Source organism: Protopterus annectens, chromosome 7.part0 (genome assembly GCF_019279795.1).
Source record: "Protopterus annectens isolate FY-2018-M chromosome 7.part0, PAN1.0, whole genome shotgun sequence".
NCBI lineage: Eukaryota > Metazoa > Chordata > Ceratodontiformes > Protopteridae > Protopterus > Protopterus annectens.
Genome location: NC_056739.1, coordinates 282,962,148 through 282,983,237, shown reverse-complemented (window position 1 = coordinate 282,983,237; position 21,090 = coordinate 282,962,148).

Below are 21,090 nucleotides of genomic sequence, written 5' to 3'. Positions count from 1 at the left end.
ATCAAACCATATGCTCATACCGAAACAGCATTGTACTACTGAAAACCAAAGGAAATGGAAAAACGATACACGATACACGGAACGACACACCAACAAGGTATGTAGAACACACAATATGTAAGGTTGTGTAACGCATGATCTCTATTAATAAGCTGTACTGTATTTGAATGGTGGTTGTAATTAATTACACTTGTCCGTAATGCAGAAAGTGGTGAAAGGTAGTTATGTAGTGATATCCTGCTGAGCATACCAATGCTTGTAGACACCGTGTGTACAGCAGTGGGACATCATGTACACAGCGGAGACACCACAAGGGATGCCACAGGAGGGCATTAAAGAGAACAATGCCATACCACACACTGTTGCTGGCAATGGATGTCCAACAAGGAAGCGCCATAGCAGGGGGATAGTACATGTATGTATATATACTGTCCCAGCACGCATGTGTATGAGCATATACCGTTGATGTCATATGTAAGGTGTGGCCGACGTGCAAGTATGCCCTGCATTAGGGGATAGTATGTGAAATATGTGTAATGTAAAGTTCTCTAGGTAGATATGACAGATATCATACACAGTATCACAGGCATATCATACATAACACAGGTATCGCCTATTTAATGTACAATCACAGGATACATATGGCCTGTAGGCATGGGACAGAGTAGTAGCATGATAGCTAGTCTAAATGGAAGAGACACCAAGTAACCATGCCCAAAGGACATGTAGTAGCTGCACAGGTGCACAGTGGGCAACAATGCAGTCTGGCAGGTCCACGTGTCAGCACATGGGCAGTGTACACAGTAGTGTCACCTCTCCATGGTAGTGTCCTGTGAACAGCAGAGGCAGGTGTCAACTGCACCACTACACAGTACCGCTGCTGTGGTGGTACCAGGACAACATGTCACTCAAACAGCAAGGGAGGTATAACATGAACAGTGCTACCGTGTGTCCCTGCGGGATGTACACAGAACCTATGTTCCCCAGCATGGTGTGTGTTGTGTTCGTGGAAGTAACACAGAAGCCCAGCCCATGCAGTGTGGCGTGTGTGCACATATCCAGGAGCATTCCGTTCACACTGCCCACCGCAGATGGCATGTATGAGGAGTATAGTTAGATATATATATATATATATATATATATATATATATATATATATATATATATATATATTGGTATATGTCCCTGCCTACTGTAGTCTTTATGTAACCTGTCTTTTTTGGACATTCTTCTATCGTAGTCATTTGTTGCAAAGATGTTTACATTGTTCTATTGGGCTTTTTCCCTCTGTGTGTGGAGCTTTTCCTCCCCGGGCCTCTACTGAAAATGGACATCTATCCAGCTAGACTAGCCCGGTCAACAAATGTAAAATAAAAATAAAATAAAAATAAAATAAATATGCATCACTAATGTGGAGGACATGGGCCGTGTCAGAGCAGAAGACACCCCTGAGTATGTGGTATGCAGATGTGTACAGATGTGTTGTCCATATGTCAGCCGCATATGTAAACTGTCTGGGCCCAGTAAACATCGTGGCATGTCACTGTTGTGCCATGTAAAGCTGTAGCTGTTGTTGAAGGTACACCATAAATGTGTTATCGTACCCTTGTCTGTGTGTAGATGTGTGTAGTTCACAGGTACAATGGCTACCTATGTACCAGCATCACACACAGTACAGATAGGTGTGGCCTTGCAGAAGGATATCCATGCCACAGTGGAATACGGTAACCACAGGACTGTGTGTGGCATATGTGTGTACTGCAACCATGTACAATGTGATATGTATGTACGGGACCACTATCCATGTGATAGTCAGTGGGTGAATGTAGTTATGCAAAGGTGATGTGCATGCACCATGTGCCATGCATCCTGATGCCATGATACGCATATGAAGTATCCGCCACACTGACACCCGTATGGTTGGTATCGGTATGAGCTGGTGGAGCAATAATGGCGCCTGGTATGTAGGTGTGGGAAATCTAGGCATGGACAGTACTCTGTGACAGCATGTTCCGTATGTAAGCATATAGTGAACATGAGTGGCCCTATGACTGAGGACTGTGTAATGCAATATGTACCTGACATGTAGTAGGTACTATGGTATGCTGGCACCACTGTGTGTACAGTCCATGAGCCACATAGCAGAACATCCGGAGACACAGGGTATGATGTGCAGGTGGATGTGTAAGTTGTCAATACCAGAATGTGGAATGTTGCTGAAAGGCAATGTGAGGACAACGTATGATGTGTCGGCCTCTGTACCATCCTCAACTGCCCATGTAACTGTATGACAGGTGGCCAGCATGTGTATGTGCCTAGCTGTGGCATACGCAAGCCCAACACTGGTGCTCGGAAAGGCCTGGAGCCCATCAATGTGTGTGGGACTCACGTTCCTGAGGATGTACCCCATTGCCATGCAGAATGGCCCAGGCATGGGTGTATGATTATAGTCCCACTCGTGCAATGCAGTGCCACCCGTGTGTAGTGTGATAAATGCCGCTGTCCGGCGGTCAGTGTCCACAATGTCCGACAAAAGGCTATCAGTGAATATAGTGGCCTGGTGTGGAGACATATTCCGAACAGGTTGGTGGGACATTACAGCCAGGGACATTGGAAGGTGACATTGGGCCAGTGTCCCAGGACATATTGTGTGCATATCAGTACTGTGTATGTGACCACAGGGACAGTACGATATCCATGTACGGATTGCGACCCTGTAGTGAGTGAGAGGGTGAATTGATGGTAAGTACGCCATCACCTGGCACGTTGCCAACATTAGCTCGATCTGCAATGCTTGGGTGACTTGTGTATGTGACATCAGATGTGGATGTTGCCAAAGAATACTGACATACCACCACAATGCCTGAGGCCCCACACCACAATGTGCGGTAGTCATGTTTAGGTAGCCAGCCTTGGAGTATGTGATGATGGACCTCGGGGACCCACCATGGCTGAAAAGTGATGCACCCCACACATGTGCATGTACATCACTGTGCAACAGCCTGTACATGTGGGTGTACATATGTGCATGGAACATGACCACCACAGTGGCGTCTGTGAACTGGTCAGTACCACCACATCTCTGTGTGGAGTAGCATGATTCCTGCAATTGTGTACATGCTACTGCAGCGCACTGTGGTATGTGTCAGCATATGTATGTGCAGTGTTCATCTGCTTGGGTGTCATGATGTTAACAACTGCTGTCAGCAGACGTCCGTAGTAGTTGTTGTAGTACACATGTTCTGTGCATGCTGTGATGGGCATGTTTCCAGGGTGTGGCTAGCAAGGCCATGTAGCATATGTGTTGAATCCACCAAAGAGGGGATAACCCAGGTGTGTCACACCAGTCACATGGAGGTAGTGTTCATGCTAAGCGTAGTGTAGGTATGTGCTGTGTATTGTTTCACCCAGCTGAGCAGAGTGCATGACTCAAGCATGTGTAGGTACATGGGTGTCTATCCCAGGGAAGTGTGGGTTACTGTCAGCACACAGCAGTGGCAGCTGTCTGAAGCCCAATGTACACTATAACAACACAGACGGTATGTAACCTGTGGTGTACACTGTCGACTCTGTCGCGTGTTACAATGTGTATAGCGGTCACAAACACGGTTATCTGCACATGGAGCACCTATGATGCATTGTGTTAAGCAACTATCCAGGATGTGTGCAAAACACTGTGTGATGTGTGAACCCCTCATCTGTGGGTGTTCCGGTCCAGGTATGGGCCTGGAAGGTACGGTCCGTGTACAATCCGTAATCGCAGGTGTGCTGCACAGAGCATGGAGGCAGGTCCCAGTCACCACAGAGATATGTGAGTGGTGCAATAGTGTGTGTGCCCTGCTTGTGTGCATCACAGTGGAAGATGCAAGCATTGGTCCACATGACCCCATGCCGTGCCTGCCAGTTACAGCCCTGCCGGTGACAGTTATGTGAAACTGCCAGAGAGGCAGTATAGCATGTGATACTGTACATGTGTGCTCTACACCCCAGGCCGATGGCTGCAGGTCATGAGTGCCACAGCATTGTGTTTGACCTGGACTGTCATAGCGGTCAGATACCACATGCCTGTACAATAACAGTAGGAGCGTAGGCAACTGTTGCAGTGACACAGTAGGTCAATGTACAGTGTCCCCGTGTCCAGACCACTGCCGACTGTACACCATGGCTAGACACACACCCAGAGGGCTATAACACCGGTGAGCCATTGCATGTCCCGGTACACGTAGTCTGTGTATTGCCACCACAGGGCAGTCACAATAACATGATGTATGAGAGATATAGTGTACCAGGTGATGTGACATGTGTGCATATGTTGAGTGTCAGAGGTGTTCACCCATCCGCAACATCTCAGTGCATGATGCCTTGTGTAACATGATGTGTGGAACTGCAGTGTGATTCACAACAGCGTCATCCATGACTGGTGTGTTGTGAATGGTGTAACCCATGAGTCTGCAGGATATACACTGATGTTGGCTGCCATGCTGGGGGCTACCAGTGGTGCCTACAGTGGTCATACAGACATATTGCATACATTGTTCTTGCAGGAATGTCCATTGTTGTAGATGATGTGTTACTACGTGATGGTCGGTGTGTGTTGTGACTGTTACCCATCCAGACATGACCGTCAGGTGCAGTCATGGTTGTCGACAGCATCACCCCCATCCACAGCTGTCAGCACCCTGTCCCCAAAATGGGTAACAGTAGCCCTCGTACTGTGTGACTAATGTGCAGATCGTAGAACACCTACTACTGGCTGCCTAACAGTGTCATCTAGGAAGGGTATATGATGGCTGGAGTACGCTGATCCAATGTATAAATATGATATCCCAATGAATTACAATGATTCCTATCTAGTAGGCCATGGCTGGCATGTAAACCGTGTACAACAATGACTGTGTGACTGACCCTTCCAATGTAGTGCCGTGATGAACATGCACCCGTTAGAACACCAAATGAGGTACGTTACACGTAATGATGTACAACTGACAGCTATGGGCACAGCATGGATACAGAAGCACATCTCCCACAGGCAGTACCGCTGAACGGTGGTAGGGGGGCATTGCACGAGTACATGTGACAGTTGCTGTATTGCCACATGTACGACATATCCGTCATATAGGGGTAGCACTGGTACGTGACGTTGGACATGCCTATACATACGGCCATGTCCCACAGAATATGTGTTAAGTGTGTACAACACCTGTCGTACCGTCAGCAAGCTGTGAAGTGTATGACTGCCAGTGTACCTGTGTGACATGTTGTGCAATGGGTGCAAAGGTATGCAGTAGCGCATGACATGCTCACATGTCCTGCACAGGTGCATAGCTTGACAATACAATACAAATAGGGTGTTGGATAATAGCAACCCACAAGAGGTGATGAGTACAGGTGGCAATGCACTTACACCTTTCCGGGTAAGGTGTGCATGTCAATGACACATTAGCACCTGAGATGTTAGCAGTACAGCTGTACAGGGCGGCATGTATATTTGATTACAAATACCCTTGCGTGTTCCACCAGTGGCCTGTTGACAGACAGACATCAACACAATGTGCAGCATTGACATGTGCACAGCACATCACCGCTGGCTACAGTAGAACAGGGTTAATGTGTTGACATGTGCACAGAACATCAGTGCCAGCTACAGTCGAACACGGTATGTGTTGAACCCCACCGTCATTGTAGCCCATGCCACAGAGAGACATGTTATGCATCTGTATGTATGGCTGGAAATGGACCTGGCCTAGCAGTACAGCTATGTCAGTGTTGCGAACGACATACTGAATGGGCTGTGTGTGTGAGGTGTGTGTCATAAGTGTATGGTCTGATGGATGATACCAGCATTGCCACCGCTATGTGAACATCCCCGTCCTCATAAATGAATACCTCGGCTGTGCTCAACACCATGGTCACTGTGGAAGGGATGGTGCTGTGCGGTGCACCCGCCGACATGGTGGTGACAGTAGGCACTGGATGTAGACATATGAGGTACCCATGTAAGGTCGGGGTACCATCCATGTGCACGGGATATCACCGTGCGGGCATATACAGCACTCTGTTGAACAATATTACAGCACATAGCACCTGTCAGGGGTAATGTTTATGCATGGGTGTGCGATACCAGCATGCACCATACATACCCCCACCATGCAGCATGCTGCCTATCTTGCAGAAGGACATTGTCCACACCATGATGATGGACATGCGACATGTCCATATACCCATATAAATGACATATGGAATGGACAGCCACCCTCCCAATACTGGTATTCCACAGGCTGGACACATCCCTGTGCCATTTATATGATATACCCTGCCATACCATGCAACCCTGTCCATCAAGGCTGCACGTGCCATCACAGTCATACATGGTGCGATGGCCACATGGCACATGCACTATCAACTGACCGGATCAGTAATGTGGCACTGATGCACCTTGTGGTGTCACAAGTGCTGTGTGACAGCGTGTACAATGTGCGCGCGCACATGCTATGTTTGACCATCCCTGCACATGTCATATGATTAGACATTGTCCCATGTGTATCACATGTGCAATACATGCGAGCCGTGGCAGGATGTTCAACACGTGTACGGTGCTGAGTAGATGTATATGGCAAATCACATGCATGTACAGGTGTCCATGTGTATGTGTGCAGTGCCACTGCTGACGTCCATAACGGCTGCGTCTGTGATGCCATGTGACATATACACAGCATCCAGGTGAACAGTAGAACTGTGGACACATCGGGCCAAGTGCAGATTGGTAGGAACACAGGTGCAGGCAGGTACACATGTCCACAGCAGGTTACCATCTACATGGAGTATGTACAGTGTGATGAGTTGACACAGAGATATGCTATCCACTGCATAATGGTGTGACAGGTGTGACAGCAACATGTCAGCAGTGTCAGTGTCATGATGTGTCTCAGAGATTACTGTGCAGATGTCGTACATGTCATAGCAATGTATGTTCAGCGGTATGCCAGTACATCAGTGTGAATGTGACCTGTCACCATCATTATGTCTTACAGATAATGCCACGTTCACGACTCCCAGCCTTCAGCCGCCAGGAGGATGAAGTAATCATACCATTGCTCCATGACAACTATGACGTGCTGTTCAGCCATGTACCACAGCAAGCGCAGCAGTGGGATGACCTGTGGCAGGATATGCGCAGGAGGGTGAATGACGTCGGTGCCAACAACCGCACCTACCAGCAGGTACGCCGACACTTCACGGACCTCATACGGCATGTGAAACAGCGTGCCACTGAAATCGCCAGAGAACAAGGTGGAACAGGTGGTGGGCCACCAACCCAGCCCCCACTCACACACACAGAGGAGCTCCTGGCCAGTCTGGGGACACCCAGGGAACAGCATGCTGAAACACTAGCCGCCATCGTGGAGGTGGGTGTCTCCCAGCCAATGAGCCTGGAGTTGCCTGGTAAGTCAGTCTTGCATATGAGTATGATATCCACTGTAGTTGCAGGTGTCACTGTACATCATGTAAAGTAACAACACATGCCAGGTATATGGGCACACAAGCCGCATACTACAGTATGCTACGTTGTGTATGCAGATGTGTGCATACCATATGCTATCACACAGGTACATGATGTCACATGCACAGTGCGAACTGTGGCTGTCATACAGTCATGGCTAATGTTTATACTGTTGTGTCGCCCCTATACAGGTACCTCTGGTGTGTCGCACAGACAGGGGTCCATCGCAGGTGAGACTGTTGTCAGTATCAGGAATGTTACAGTGTAGAGTTATTTGCCATGTGGCCAGGTATAACATGCACACCTGGGTTTAGTTCCAGTCACGTTATACAGGTTGCACCACCAGACACACACATGCCTCCCGTGTGCAGTAGATACAACCGTTATTATACACCGGCATGAAACCACAGTACCTGTCAATGTGATATGTGCGGTCAGCTATGCATACCACAGTGAAGGTGTTCTACAATGGATGCATATGTAGTATGCATTGGAACAATATTCGTGGTACGCACACAGTACCACACAGTGAGCAGTGATCTGGGCAGCACACAGGTGTCACCAATGTGACAGATGCCACTACATTGTGTGCACACATTGTGACACACCACCCGACATGTCCCAAGCTGGTGGTGTTCTGTCTGCAATATTGTCACACCATCACATGACCCACACCCGACATAACAAACATCCACACTGTTGTCTGCTTAGCCCTGTGGAGTGTGACACCTCTGACATGTATGGGTGTATGTCACATGGTACACCACAGACATGTGTACAAGATGCCCATTACACACAATTGTCCAAGTCCCGTTCACACATGGCCATGGGTGATAGCCACAGGCATGTTGCTACACAGTACGCCTGATGTGGATAGACCCCATTGCACATTGTCCACACATAGTGCAAGCATAGCCGTAGTGGACCACCTGTACATATGATGTGTTACACCGGACAACCAGAATGCCTGTCTGCAGCCACCGGAGGTGTCACCGATGTCTACCATATACGTGCTGTCGAACAGCATGACTGTGTTGCAGTCATGGCATTGCAATGCGTCCATGTTATGCATTGCACAGGAACATACATGCGTCATGTTGCCATGCAGTGGCACAGTGCCAGTACTCCACACTGTATAGCTATGTACACGGCCCATACTAACCAAACCTGCACATACATATGTGCTGAACATGCATTCTATCTGTAGGCTGTACACACAACACTGCACTGTGAAGCCCATTATGATGCGGTGCATGTGGCGGGACACCATTGTGTCACACATGTATACATGTCACTGCACATGTCAGCGGAGTACATGTCAAGGTAACATCAGCCATGTGTACTGTTAACCTGTTTGTGGCCACATGGTGTATCACGGTGATGCATGCAAACTACCATGATTGTGTGTACTGCATGCCTACTGATATGACACCTGCTTGATGTAGTGTGCACACCAGGGTCGTATGCATACTAACACTATTAATGTCTGAGCTGCATTCCCTGTGCTGTAGTGCAGGAATGCTGCATGCCATCTGTAATATCACATGCATGGTGTGTCTGTGGGTGTGTCTGTGGGTGTGTCTGTGTGTGTCTGTGTGTGTGTGTCAGTGTGTAATGTACCTTACAGTATGTCTTTGCATTCACAGGTGGTGTAGGTGCGTTACCCTCCTGTGGTCCATCTGATGTTAGTGTCCCCACGGATACTAGCGGTGATGACCATATGCATGAGGTACAGGCAGGGTTGTCAGGGGCAGAATCTGCGCCATTGGTTACCATCCCACCTATGTCCCCCTCATCCCCGCACATGGTTCTGATGCCAACACATACCACATCACCGTTGCCCATATAGGAAGGACAGTCAGCGTCTGTTGGCATTGAACAGGAATGTGTGGTGGCTACAGAAGGTGTGACTACACACCATGTTGCCAGTGTAGTGACTGGTGATGTGCCACACAGGCATGTGGCTGGTGCTGCTCGTAGGAGGACCTCTGGCAGACATGCACCTGCAGTAAGGGCGCAGCAGCTGGTATCACCAGACGCATGTTCCAGACTGTAATGGCGGCACAGGCACGTGCAGAATGGCAGAACCAAGAAGGGCAGAGGCTGCAGAGGGCTGCAATCCGTACCCTAAATGACAACATCCAGTCATTGGCGAATGCTCAACAGCAGATTGCTAATGTACTGGATAGGCGATTAGGTGAAATGGTTGGAATCCTCGACCGAGGCATGGCAATCCGCGAGCGTGAGCTGTCTGTGCTGGAACACCTGGTAGGGGTGAGGCGTAGGACACTTGGTCATAGGCCAGCAACACCACCTAGTGGAGGTCGACGTGTGCGTGCCACCTCTCATGCCCACTCCCATAGTGCCGGTAGCAGTAGCAGTGCAGCTGGTGCTGCACTGTCCACACCAGGACACAGCAGGCCACGTGGATGTGGCCCTGGCCGGTCCCATCGTGGACACGGTTCCAGCGGACATGTGTCATCGGACAGTAGCCACTCTATACCTCCACCTGGTAGTGCCCGTGCAACCCAGGCAGGCACAGGTCACGTGGCCGCGGACGGACACAGTGAGCTGTACAACCTGCACTGTACAGTCTGGGGCTGTCAGTTATACCCCGTGTAGGCATCACATATGGCTGAACTGTGTACATACATACCCACACACAGCAGACACAACTGTAGGGCTCCACCACATCCACATGCATTCTGCACAGACCTGCCTAGTAAACTCACCGGCCCTTACACACACACATGATGTTATCTATTGGTGCAGCCTATGCCCCTGGCTAACATATCACCCTGTGCATATGATGAAGCCTCTGCCGCATCCCTGTCATCCACACCATCAGTGCAGGGTTATGCAAATATATTCTGATGCACAGGGTGGACAGGATAGTGAGAGGTATATGTGATACCTGTGTATGCATAGCGTGGGATGTGTATGTTGCAGTGGTTGTGTATGAAAACTGACAGATGCGTATGTGACGTGGGTTGTGTATTGACAACATGCAGCAGACATGCCATGTTGTACAGGTGCAGCATGCATTGTGATGTGTTCACGGTATGTGTGATGGTTACATGTGTAGCACCATGTTGGTTCTGATAACCTGAATCCCTCCTATGGTGTACTCGCATGTGCCTACAGGGAGCACTGTTATCGGTCCCCCACGTGTAGCTGTGGACTACCCACAGGCACATCTGGCAATAGCAGCATACTACATGTACCCGCAACCTGCCCGGACACCTACATGATACACAAGTCTGCACATATACTGCACCTGACGCATGTGGTCGGTGCCACAGGCTACAGTGGACAGAGATGTCACATACATAGCAGGACACACTACAGGTATGGTGACATGGTGCAGGTGTCATACACAGCGTGCTGGCCACTGACTGCATGTGTCACCTGTCAGCTGTGTGGCACGCTGTGCAGCAGTCGGACCCTGTAACAGTACATGAATATGGTCGCAATCGCGGGGTGTACACCACTATGATGCACACCCCATAGTGTGCAGATGGAGACACCTGCTTGTGTGGTCAGCACCCTCACAATACTATGCACCCACATGTCATGTTACAGGGGGCGGATTTGCACAGGTGGCCAGTATGGCTCACACCTATGGCATCAACAGGGTTGTGCAATGCAGCACCAGTATGGGAAGGTCACCCTGTGTGGTTAGTGTCCGTTCACAACAGTATATTTGCATACACCCTCACACCAAGCAGCAGACATACAAACATGTCGACACACGCACATTGTGGTGACCACACGTGTATACACGGAGAGACAACATGTTGCATGTACTGCACCATCCAAATCCATGCACCCCACACTGAGGTATGTACAGATCTCTACTATGGTGTACAGGGATGTGTAGCACGTGGGACATATTCCCCCCGATATGTGGCATACATGGGCACACATTCATGCACACATGTCAGTGCTGGGAATACTACACCCGCCATATGATACATGTGCAGGCATGCAGCGGTATGTAGTGCATTATGTGTACCAACAGTGTATCCGGCAGATGTGCCGATATATGCACTTGGTAGGTGGTAGGTGTTACAGTTGCCATGTAACATACAGGCGATGACACCTGACCGCTGGGTGTGCATTATGTCAGCACTGTCATGTAACAGTGACATAGCATACTGTATGCACATGGCAGGGTAGGATGGTGTGTGACACACCTGTGAGCCACCACCTGCACAAACACATACATGTAGACAGGTGTTTAAACACATGATGTACACACATACCTCCATACGTGCTGTTTCTATGCCACCATATAACGGCCCCTATGATGGGTACGCATGTGGTAGGGTGTTGCAAATATGTTATGGACATTGGCCCTGCTCATGCATGGCTGCTCCATGCACAGTACACGTGTCACATGTGTCTCCTGTTGCCATGTGTGTATGCATTGCTACGTTATGACATGTGTGTTGACATACATGGAACATGGACTGTGGTATGGTATCACAGCTGTCACAGGCAAACAATACAAGGGTATGTGTCCCAGTCAACACCGCTACACCCTGTAGTGGGAGCATTCCACAGACATGGGTCCACTTTCCATTCGTGTGTGTAGCACCGCGTACGCCAGTGTTATGCATGTGGTACATCACCGGCTTTGTATGTGTCATGTGTGCAGTCCATGCACACATCCAGACAGTCCCATGTATGACATATCCGGACGTTGGTTCACCCTGGTACAGCAGCAGTCATGTGTCACAGCTGTGTCAGGGCTGTGGTATGTGTGGAGCCGACCTGTCCATGTATACAGATATGGGTGGACTACATCACACATGTTGGATCATTGTTAGTACATGTGTACTCTGCACAACTGGTGTACACAGCTATACAGACCTGTGGACATATGTCACATGCTGTTGCTGGACCATGGGGCTTACTGCTGCACCGATGACATGGTGCTGGCATGGCAGCTACAGTGTTCATTGCAGTGTGTACATGTTTGACCTGCACCCGTGACGCCTGTGATGTCATCTGTGTGTGTACGAGTAGCTGCATGTGTGACCACCCTGTGTGTGTGGACAGGTTTACCTTACTGTGACCTGCAGTGTGTACACTCCGTCTGCATGCTGGACGGCATGTAGCAAATGCTAAGTGTGTGAGCATGCCCAGAAAGCAGTTGTGTAGATGGACACACAATACAGTGCACACTGTGCCCTTCTGTGCGTATACCCCGTGTGCATGTATGTTTCCCCTTTGCAACCGCTAAGTGTGTGAGCATGCCCGGTTTGCTGTTGTGTAGGTGGACACACAGTACGTTCCACACTCTGCCCTTTCATGATTACACTCCATGTGTATGCATGTTTGCACTTTGCAAATGCATGTGTGCACTTTGCAAATGCTAAGTGTGTGAGCATGCCCAGTAAGCAGTTGCGTAGATGGGCACATAGTACAGTGCACACTGCGCCCTTCTATGCGTATACCCCGTGTGCATGTATGTTTCCCCTTTGCAACCGCTAAGTGTGTGAGCATGCCCGGTTTGCTGTTGTGTAGGTGGACACACAGTACGTTTCACACTCTGCCCTTTCATGATTACACTCCATGTGTATGCATGTTTGCACTTTGCAAATGCATGTTTGCACTTTGTAAATGCTAAGTGTGTGAGCATGTCCAGTAAGCAGTTGCGTAGATGGACACACAGTACAGTGCACACTGCGCCCTTCTGTGCGTATACCCCGTGTGCATTTATGTTTCCTCTTTGCAACCGCTAAGTGTGTGAGCATGCCCGGTTTGCTGTTGTGTAAGTGGACACACAGTACATTCCACACTCTGCCCTTTCATGATTACACTCCATGTGTATGCATGTTTGTACTTTGCAAATGCATGTGTGCACTTTGCAAATGCTAAGTGTGTGAGCATGCCCAGTAAGCAGTTGCGTAGATGGACACACAGTACAGTGCACACTGCGCCCTTCTGTGTGTATACCCCGTGTGCATGTATGTTTCCCCTTTGCAACTGCTACGTGTGTGAGCATGCCCGGTTTGCTGTTGTGTAGGTGGACACACAGTACGTTCCACACTCTGCCCTTTCATGATTACACTCCATGTGTATGCATGTTTGCACTTTGCAAATGCTAAGTGTGTGAGCATGCCCAGTACGCCATGCATGGACACACAGTACATTCGGCACCGACGTCTGATACTAGGCGTGTAGCCATGCCCAATGACATCCTGCATAGCCATGGTGGCCATCCATGCAAATTATATGTAGTTGCTATGCCACAATGGATGCCTACATCATACACACTGGTTGCTCTCTCAAAGGGTGTACTGTCTGTGGTGCATGCCGTATCCATTTCGGGCTGTACTGCTCCGTAGATAGGTAGTATTCCCGAGTGCAGCACCGCAGTGTTACTGTACGTCCGCCTTGGGATAGTAACATGCTGTGTGACTGCTCACTCTGTATTCATTCCCTATCAGCATCCTTGCCTTTGCAGATGATGTCACCCACCTAGGAGTATGCCTCTTGACAGTGCTGTGCTCTGTAATCTCGGTAGCACACTCTGTAAATGCATCCTGCTATAGTGTGTTCATGTAGTTAGGTGTAGGTTCAACTCCCAGCCCTTCCCACTGTGTGTGTGTGTGTGTGTGTGTGTGTGTGTTTCCAGCTGCCTCTGGGGACAGTAATGCTTTTAGATGCTTCACAACACATACATTTGCTATCAGCGTCTATTCCTTTGCGGATGATGTCACCCACCTAGGAGTATGCCTCTGACAGTGCTGTGCTTAGTAATCTCGGTAGCGCGTTCTGTAAATGCATCATGCTGTAGTGTGTTCATGTAGTTAGGTGTAAGTTCGACTCCCAGCCATTCCCACTGTGTGTGTGTGTGTGTGTGTGTGTGTGTGTGTGTGTGTGTGTGTGTGTTTCCAGCCACCTCTGGGGACAGTAATGCTTTTAGACGCTTCACAACACATACATTTGCTATCAGCGTCTATTCCGTTGCGGATGATGTCACCCACCTAGGAGTATGCCTCTGACAGTGCTGTGCTTAGTAATCTCGGTAGCGCGTTCTGTAAATGCATCATGCTGTAGTGTGTTCAGGTAGTTAGGTGTAGGTTCGACTCCCAGCCCTTCCCACTGTGTGTGTGTGTGTGTGTGTGTGTGTGTGTGTGTGTGTGTGTGTGTGTGTGTGTGTGTGTGTGTGTGTGTTTCCAGCCGCCTCTGGGGACAGTGATGCTTTTAGATGCTTCACAACACATACATTTGCTATCAGTGTCTATTCCTTTGCGGATGATGTCACCCACCTAGGAGTATGCTTCTGACAGTGCTGTGCTTAGTAATCTCGGTAGCGCATTCTGTAAATGCATCATGCTGTAGTGTGTTCATGTAGTTAGGTGTAGGTTCGACTCCCAGCCCTTCCCACTGTGTGTGTGTGTGTGTGTTTCCAGCCGCCTCTGGGGACAGTGATGCTTTTAGATGCTTCACAACACATACATTTGCTATCAGCGTCTATTCCTTTGCGGATGATGTCACCCACCTAGGAGTATGCCTCTGACAGTGCGGTGCTTAATAATCTCGGTAGCACGTTCTGTAAATGCATCATGCTGTAGTGTGTTCATGTAGTTAGGTGTAGGTTCGACTCCCAGCCCTTCCCACTGTGTGTGTGTGTGTGTGTGTGTGTGTGTGTGTGTGTTTTTCCAGCCACCTCTGGGGACAGTGATGCTTTTAGACGCTTCACAACACATATATTTGCTATCAGCGTCTATTCCTTTGCGGATGATGTCACCCACCTAGGAGTATGCCTCTGACAGTGCTGTGCTTAGTAATCTCGGTAGCATGTTCTGAAAATGCATCATGCTGTAGTGTGTTCATGTAGTTAGGTGTAGGTTTGACCCCCAGCCTTTCCCACTGTGTGTGTGTGTGTGTGTGTGTGTGTGTGTGTGTGTGTGTGTGTGTGTTTCCAGCCGCCGCTGGGGACAGTAATGCTTTTAGATGCTTCACAACACATACATTTGCTTTCAGCATCTATTCCTTTGTGGATGATGTCACCCACCTAGGAGTATGCCTCTGACAGTGGTGTGCTTAGTAATCTCGGTAGCGCATTCTGTAAATGCATCATGCTGTAGTGTGTTCATGTAGTTAGGTGTAGGTTTGACTCCCAGCTCTTCCCACTGTGTTTGTGTGTGTGTTTCCAGCCGCCTCTGGGGACAGTGATGCTTTTAGGCGCTTCACAACACATACATTTGCTATCAGCATCTATTCCTTTGCGGATGATGTCACCCACCTAGGAGTATGCCTCTGACAGTGCTGTGCTTAGTAATCTTGGTAGCGCGTTCTGTAAATGCATCCTGCTGTAGTGTGTTCATGTAGTTAGGTGTAGGTTCAACTTCCAGCCCTTCCCACTGTGTGTGTGTGTGTGTGTGTGTGTGTTTCCAGCCACCTCTGGGGACAGTAATGCTTTTAGATGCTTCACAACACATACATTTGCTATCAGCGTCTATTCCTTTGCGGATGATGTCACCCACATAGACGTATGCCTCTGACAGTTCTGTGTTCAGTACTCTGAGTAGCGCATTCTGTCATTGTGTCACACTGTCGTGCGATAGGGTAGGTAGGTGTAAGGTCAATTCCCATGCCTGCCAGATGTGTGTGTGTGTCTATGCTCCCAGCCGCATGGGTTCGTAGGTTATGGTTTTAGACGCTTCACAACACACATATATCCTGCTGACATCTCTGTGTTTGCGGATGTTGAGACGCAGCTAGTGGACTACCTGTGAGTCTGCTGTGCTTAGCGACCTCCGTAGCATGTTCTCTACGTGCGTCCTGCTGTGGTGTGTAAGGGTACTGATGTGTAGGTTCCACTACCGGCCTTGCCACATGTGTCTGTCTGTATCTCTCTCGATGTATATACATATACATATTTTATGCCTGTGGCGCTGCTCTTGCATGGCCAGCTGTCAGTCCCATGTATCGCATATGTGCACAGCTTACACATAGCAATGTGGTACGATGCAGATCCACATGTCCATGCAACGTCCATGTTTCGGGAGGTGTTACACGCCCTACAGACATCTGCTGTATATCTTGGCAGACGGCTATCCTTGCTGTACTGTCACTGTACTCGTACACGCCATAGACTTACTGTATCATTGCCTGTGTATGGTGTGTGTATGTCTATCGGAGCTGTGTGCATGGTCGTGTGTATGTCCCACTATAATCATCTGTGCAAGTGTCGCCAATATAGGTAGTCCATGTAGTCTGCTGTTTAATGTGCATTCCAGCACATACCTGCGGACAGTACTGCCCCTCCTACTGCAGCACATTTCATCGTCTTGCAGTGGATAATACTGTTTCCACACACATGTATCTGTGTCTGTTCATAACACTCCGCCTCAAGGAGCGTATATCTGGACAAGGCCTTATGTGATAGTGGGACACTCCGGGCCAGTCATGACATGTTGCTCTTAGAAACATTGATAGTGGGCACAGTGATATGTTATGCATGCGTATGGCATTTCTGTCTGATTTGGTGTCTTCATCGCATGTTTGTCGTTTCCTGTCGTCAGTTATCATGTGGGTGCCAGACTGTTACTGTTACGTGGAACACACCAAACATATGAGGCATACTTCTACACAGTCTGCGTACATCTGTGCAGTTGCAGAGTATGTGTCTGATACAACATACCTACTGTCTGACTACAATACACACACAGTGTATGGTGGCATGACAGACCGCATGACATTACTTTGTATTTGCACGTCACACCCATGCAGACAGTTGTACTCCTCAAACAGTTCTACATCTGCTTATCCACACTAATTGTTCTTTCATGTACCATATGTGTGCGTCGTATTTGCGCTTTCCATCAGTGGTGGGGCCCACGTACGACTATGGGGGCCTGGTAATTGTTATGTTGACACATCATGACACCCTGGGGGACAGTTAGCTTTGTGTCTGGTTACCTTCCAGATTGACCTTCGCGGGGCATACGTTGTCATTCATATCTTCCAGGGTATGACTTATACATGTTTGCACATTTGTCCTGCTGTCTTTCTTCTCACCTGTCCACCTAGTATCCCCGGTTCAGTACATGTATTTTGGACAGGTTAGCTCCTTCATACCCTTGACCTGTTGTCATTATGTGTACACGCCCTGACGTTCGGCCTTTGCCCTTGTTACTTTTCACATAGTGATGTGCCTTCCTCACTGATTGCTGCCTAGGCATTGCGGACTGTGCGATAAGTGATGCTGACCGCTATTTCTATTGCATGATTGGTGACACTCATAACATCCATATGCATGGCTACGCCAGTATTCGCACAACGGTCTGACTTTGTCTGGGGTATTTATAATATTGTCCCTATCTGTATTTCCTGTACTATGCCTTACTTCAGCTGTGTTATTCTGACAGTTTTCCAGTTATGGTTACCATCTTGGTCGTACGCATGTCCATCCATGGGATTCGCATACATGACACTGATTTAGGGCTGTACATATTTCCAACCTGCTTTCCGCATTATCCGGTGGATGCTTTGCACCATTAGTGGGGATAAAGGCATGTGCTGTCCCACATCCCTCCCACGGGGCGGGCCTTCGGATTCTCTGCCAAACAACACCTAGGCCCATTTCTGCATACCCAGGTTCCCATGCCTGCAACCCTCTACGGTACACATTACACATGCTTAATGTGTGCGGTACTGGGATGTGGACGCACTTATATGCACTCCCCACTCTAGGGATATTTGTTCATATGTCTTACATTTCATGGACACATGTGTCATCACCCTTGAACCTGCTTTTAGTGCATGTTTAGCTGATTCGTATTTGCAGCTGTCACTTCTTTCGCGTCAATCGTAGCGGTTGCTGCGAATGGATACATTTTTGGAGTCCTACCATGGACACCAGTGTGCATGTTAAGTGTAGAACTTGCTGGACTGTCACTGTCCGGCCAGTGATTTTGACTGCTGCTGTTTGTTCCCCATTCGTGGATGTCTGTTTGACTACTCATATTATCTATTACATGGCATATTTATATCCATGTGTCATCTATACGGGACATAGGTCTGTTGTGTGTACATATATACATGTAAACCCCTCGTTTCATACCTTGCTTTGTTAATGTCTGTCTAATATGACTGTCCTAAAAGAACCCTACCCTCTCCAAATCATAACAGTCCTTTGAGCAATTCCACCTATAAGATCAATCTAGACTAACACATATTAACTCAAGATTAGGCCATTTTTGTCTTACTCAACTAGGCCATTTTTGTCTTACTCAACTGATTGCGAATTATCGTGAATATAATGAACTGTAACCAACTGTAGTTTCTACTGTAAAGATCTTTTTCATTGTATACTATGTAGATTGTCTATATGTCTTTGTAACTATCTGTCATTGTTAACCCTGTCGGAGCTTTTCTTCCCGGGACTCCGCTGACAATGGACATATATCCAGTCGGACTATCCCGGTCAGCAAATGTAAAATAAAATAGAATAAATGTATAAATTACCTGTGTACACACATCTATAACCATACTATACCTTTCCACTGTACAGATACTGGCAGAGTCTACGGATGGTTTACCCTTTATCTTAGGTGTGTTTTACATTGACCTGTGTCTATCTGGCAATTTGCTGGCATTTCATGTGAGACTTACGGTGGCACCTTCTGACAGGTAGGTCAGGTTACGGATGCCTAACCTTCGTCAATCCCTGCTACTAACACACCCGTTATTCTATCCACTTTCTATGTTTGTCTTAGCACATATCATGTGTTTCTCACTATTTGTACCAGTACTTTGTATGGCATTGTCCGGTTCCATACTTTCAGAGGCTGACAGTTCTGAGACGTGTATAACTAACGTGGGGGTAATGGCATTAGGTTACTCTGCTGTGAGCTGATCACACACGCAGAGGCGCACTTGCATTCCCTTATTGTGGGTTACGTGCAGGCGCACATGCATATCCGTATTCCGGGTTACATATGTTTACCGAGTCTGTGTGCTTACGTGGCCTGTATTAGTTGTGACAGTTCCAGGGACATATCTGTGATCCGGTTAACGGACATATGCAGAACACACTTCCACCTTTACATATGTAACTGTCTTTGCGGCACAGACGCATTAATTACACGTTCACATTTATATGTTCTGTAGTCGTAATTCAAACGGGACTGCATTCACGTTGGCCGGTTGCTGTGACCACTACACGTTTGGTGTTCTGTCTCATTTATATGCATATCCATGGTACATAGCTACATTAACATATTCCCACCCCCCCCCGCACTCACTTACGTCACAGGCATCCATTCTCCTGCTGGGAAAAGTGTGGTACTACATGTTACACATTCCCTATTCCCTAATACTCTTGACCCAGGATGCATATGGCGTAACCGCAGGGATATTCAGATCACAGAGGCTTATAGCCCCAACGCATACCGGTCTTTGATTGTCAGGGTGTTCCTGTGGTGCTCTGGGTTTGGTCTTGTCCGCCTAGTGTAATGAACTGCCCTGACCATGTACGAATTCAGACGAGGCACATGGGCATGGTTTGTCCATGTTTATTATACCATAACCCCCCCATTATTCCAAACCGTGCACGCTGATTGGCCAGCATACCCGTTGTACATCGAGTTATAGTAATGGAGAACAGTCCGGTCACCCGGACCTATTTCCATTAGTATACCTCGGTATTTAAGACCTGTCTCGCTATATTACATGGGTTTAACATAGCGTGACAGCTTTAAATAAGCTACAGAGATGTCCGTTGCTTACTCTGAGGCAGTCTCGCTATGCTACACACATTTAACATAGTGAGACAGGTTGTGAAACAAAGCAACGGGGACAGCAAGCTCTCTGTTGCTTTTTTGTAGTGTTTTGCTATGTTAACTGAGTTTAACACAGTGAGACAGTTTCGACATTAGCAACGGACATGTCGCCCAGTACATCAGCACCGCCGCGGATGCCAGACTTCTGCGGATAGGCAGCAGACAGGCATTCTACTGTGCCATTATGTAAGGGGATTAATAGTTTATTTTCTTACATGATGTCATGGTATAATAGCAATAACCCACTTCTGGGTGTAGGTAATGCTGTATTTACCCACAGTTGCCTTCGTTTGGTCCCTCGGGCTTCGCCCTCGGGACCGCACCACGTCAACCGTGGGTATATACAGCATTACCCACACCCAGGCATGGGTTATTGCTATGATATTCCATCCGTGTTTACAGACACGGGTGTTTGGACAACCAACAATAGCATATGCTGTTGGCATACATTGATGTGGGTGGTGCCAGTTATCATGCATATTCCATGTTGGGCGTTGTTCCCATTCACAATTGTCTATCCCCTGTCATCATTCATACGGGTATATTTATGTAGCACATGACTGAACTATGTATTACCTGCAGGTATGCTGTTACAGTGAACATACGTGACGGCTGGTTACAGTGTATATGTGTACGTACCTCTGTGAGACTGGGGACTACCACACATCCTTTGCAGCATTTCATGTGTATGTACATACTATTATTCAGTGGCCTGTTGAAGGTTGTGTGAGCACCGCTTACATGTGTCCCTATTTGTGCACGCATCGTGTTGGTCTTTGTCCA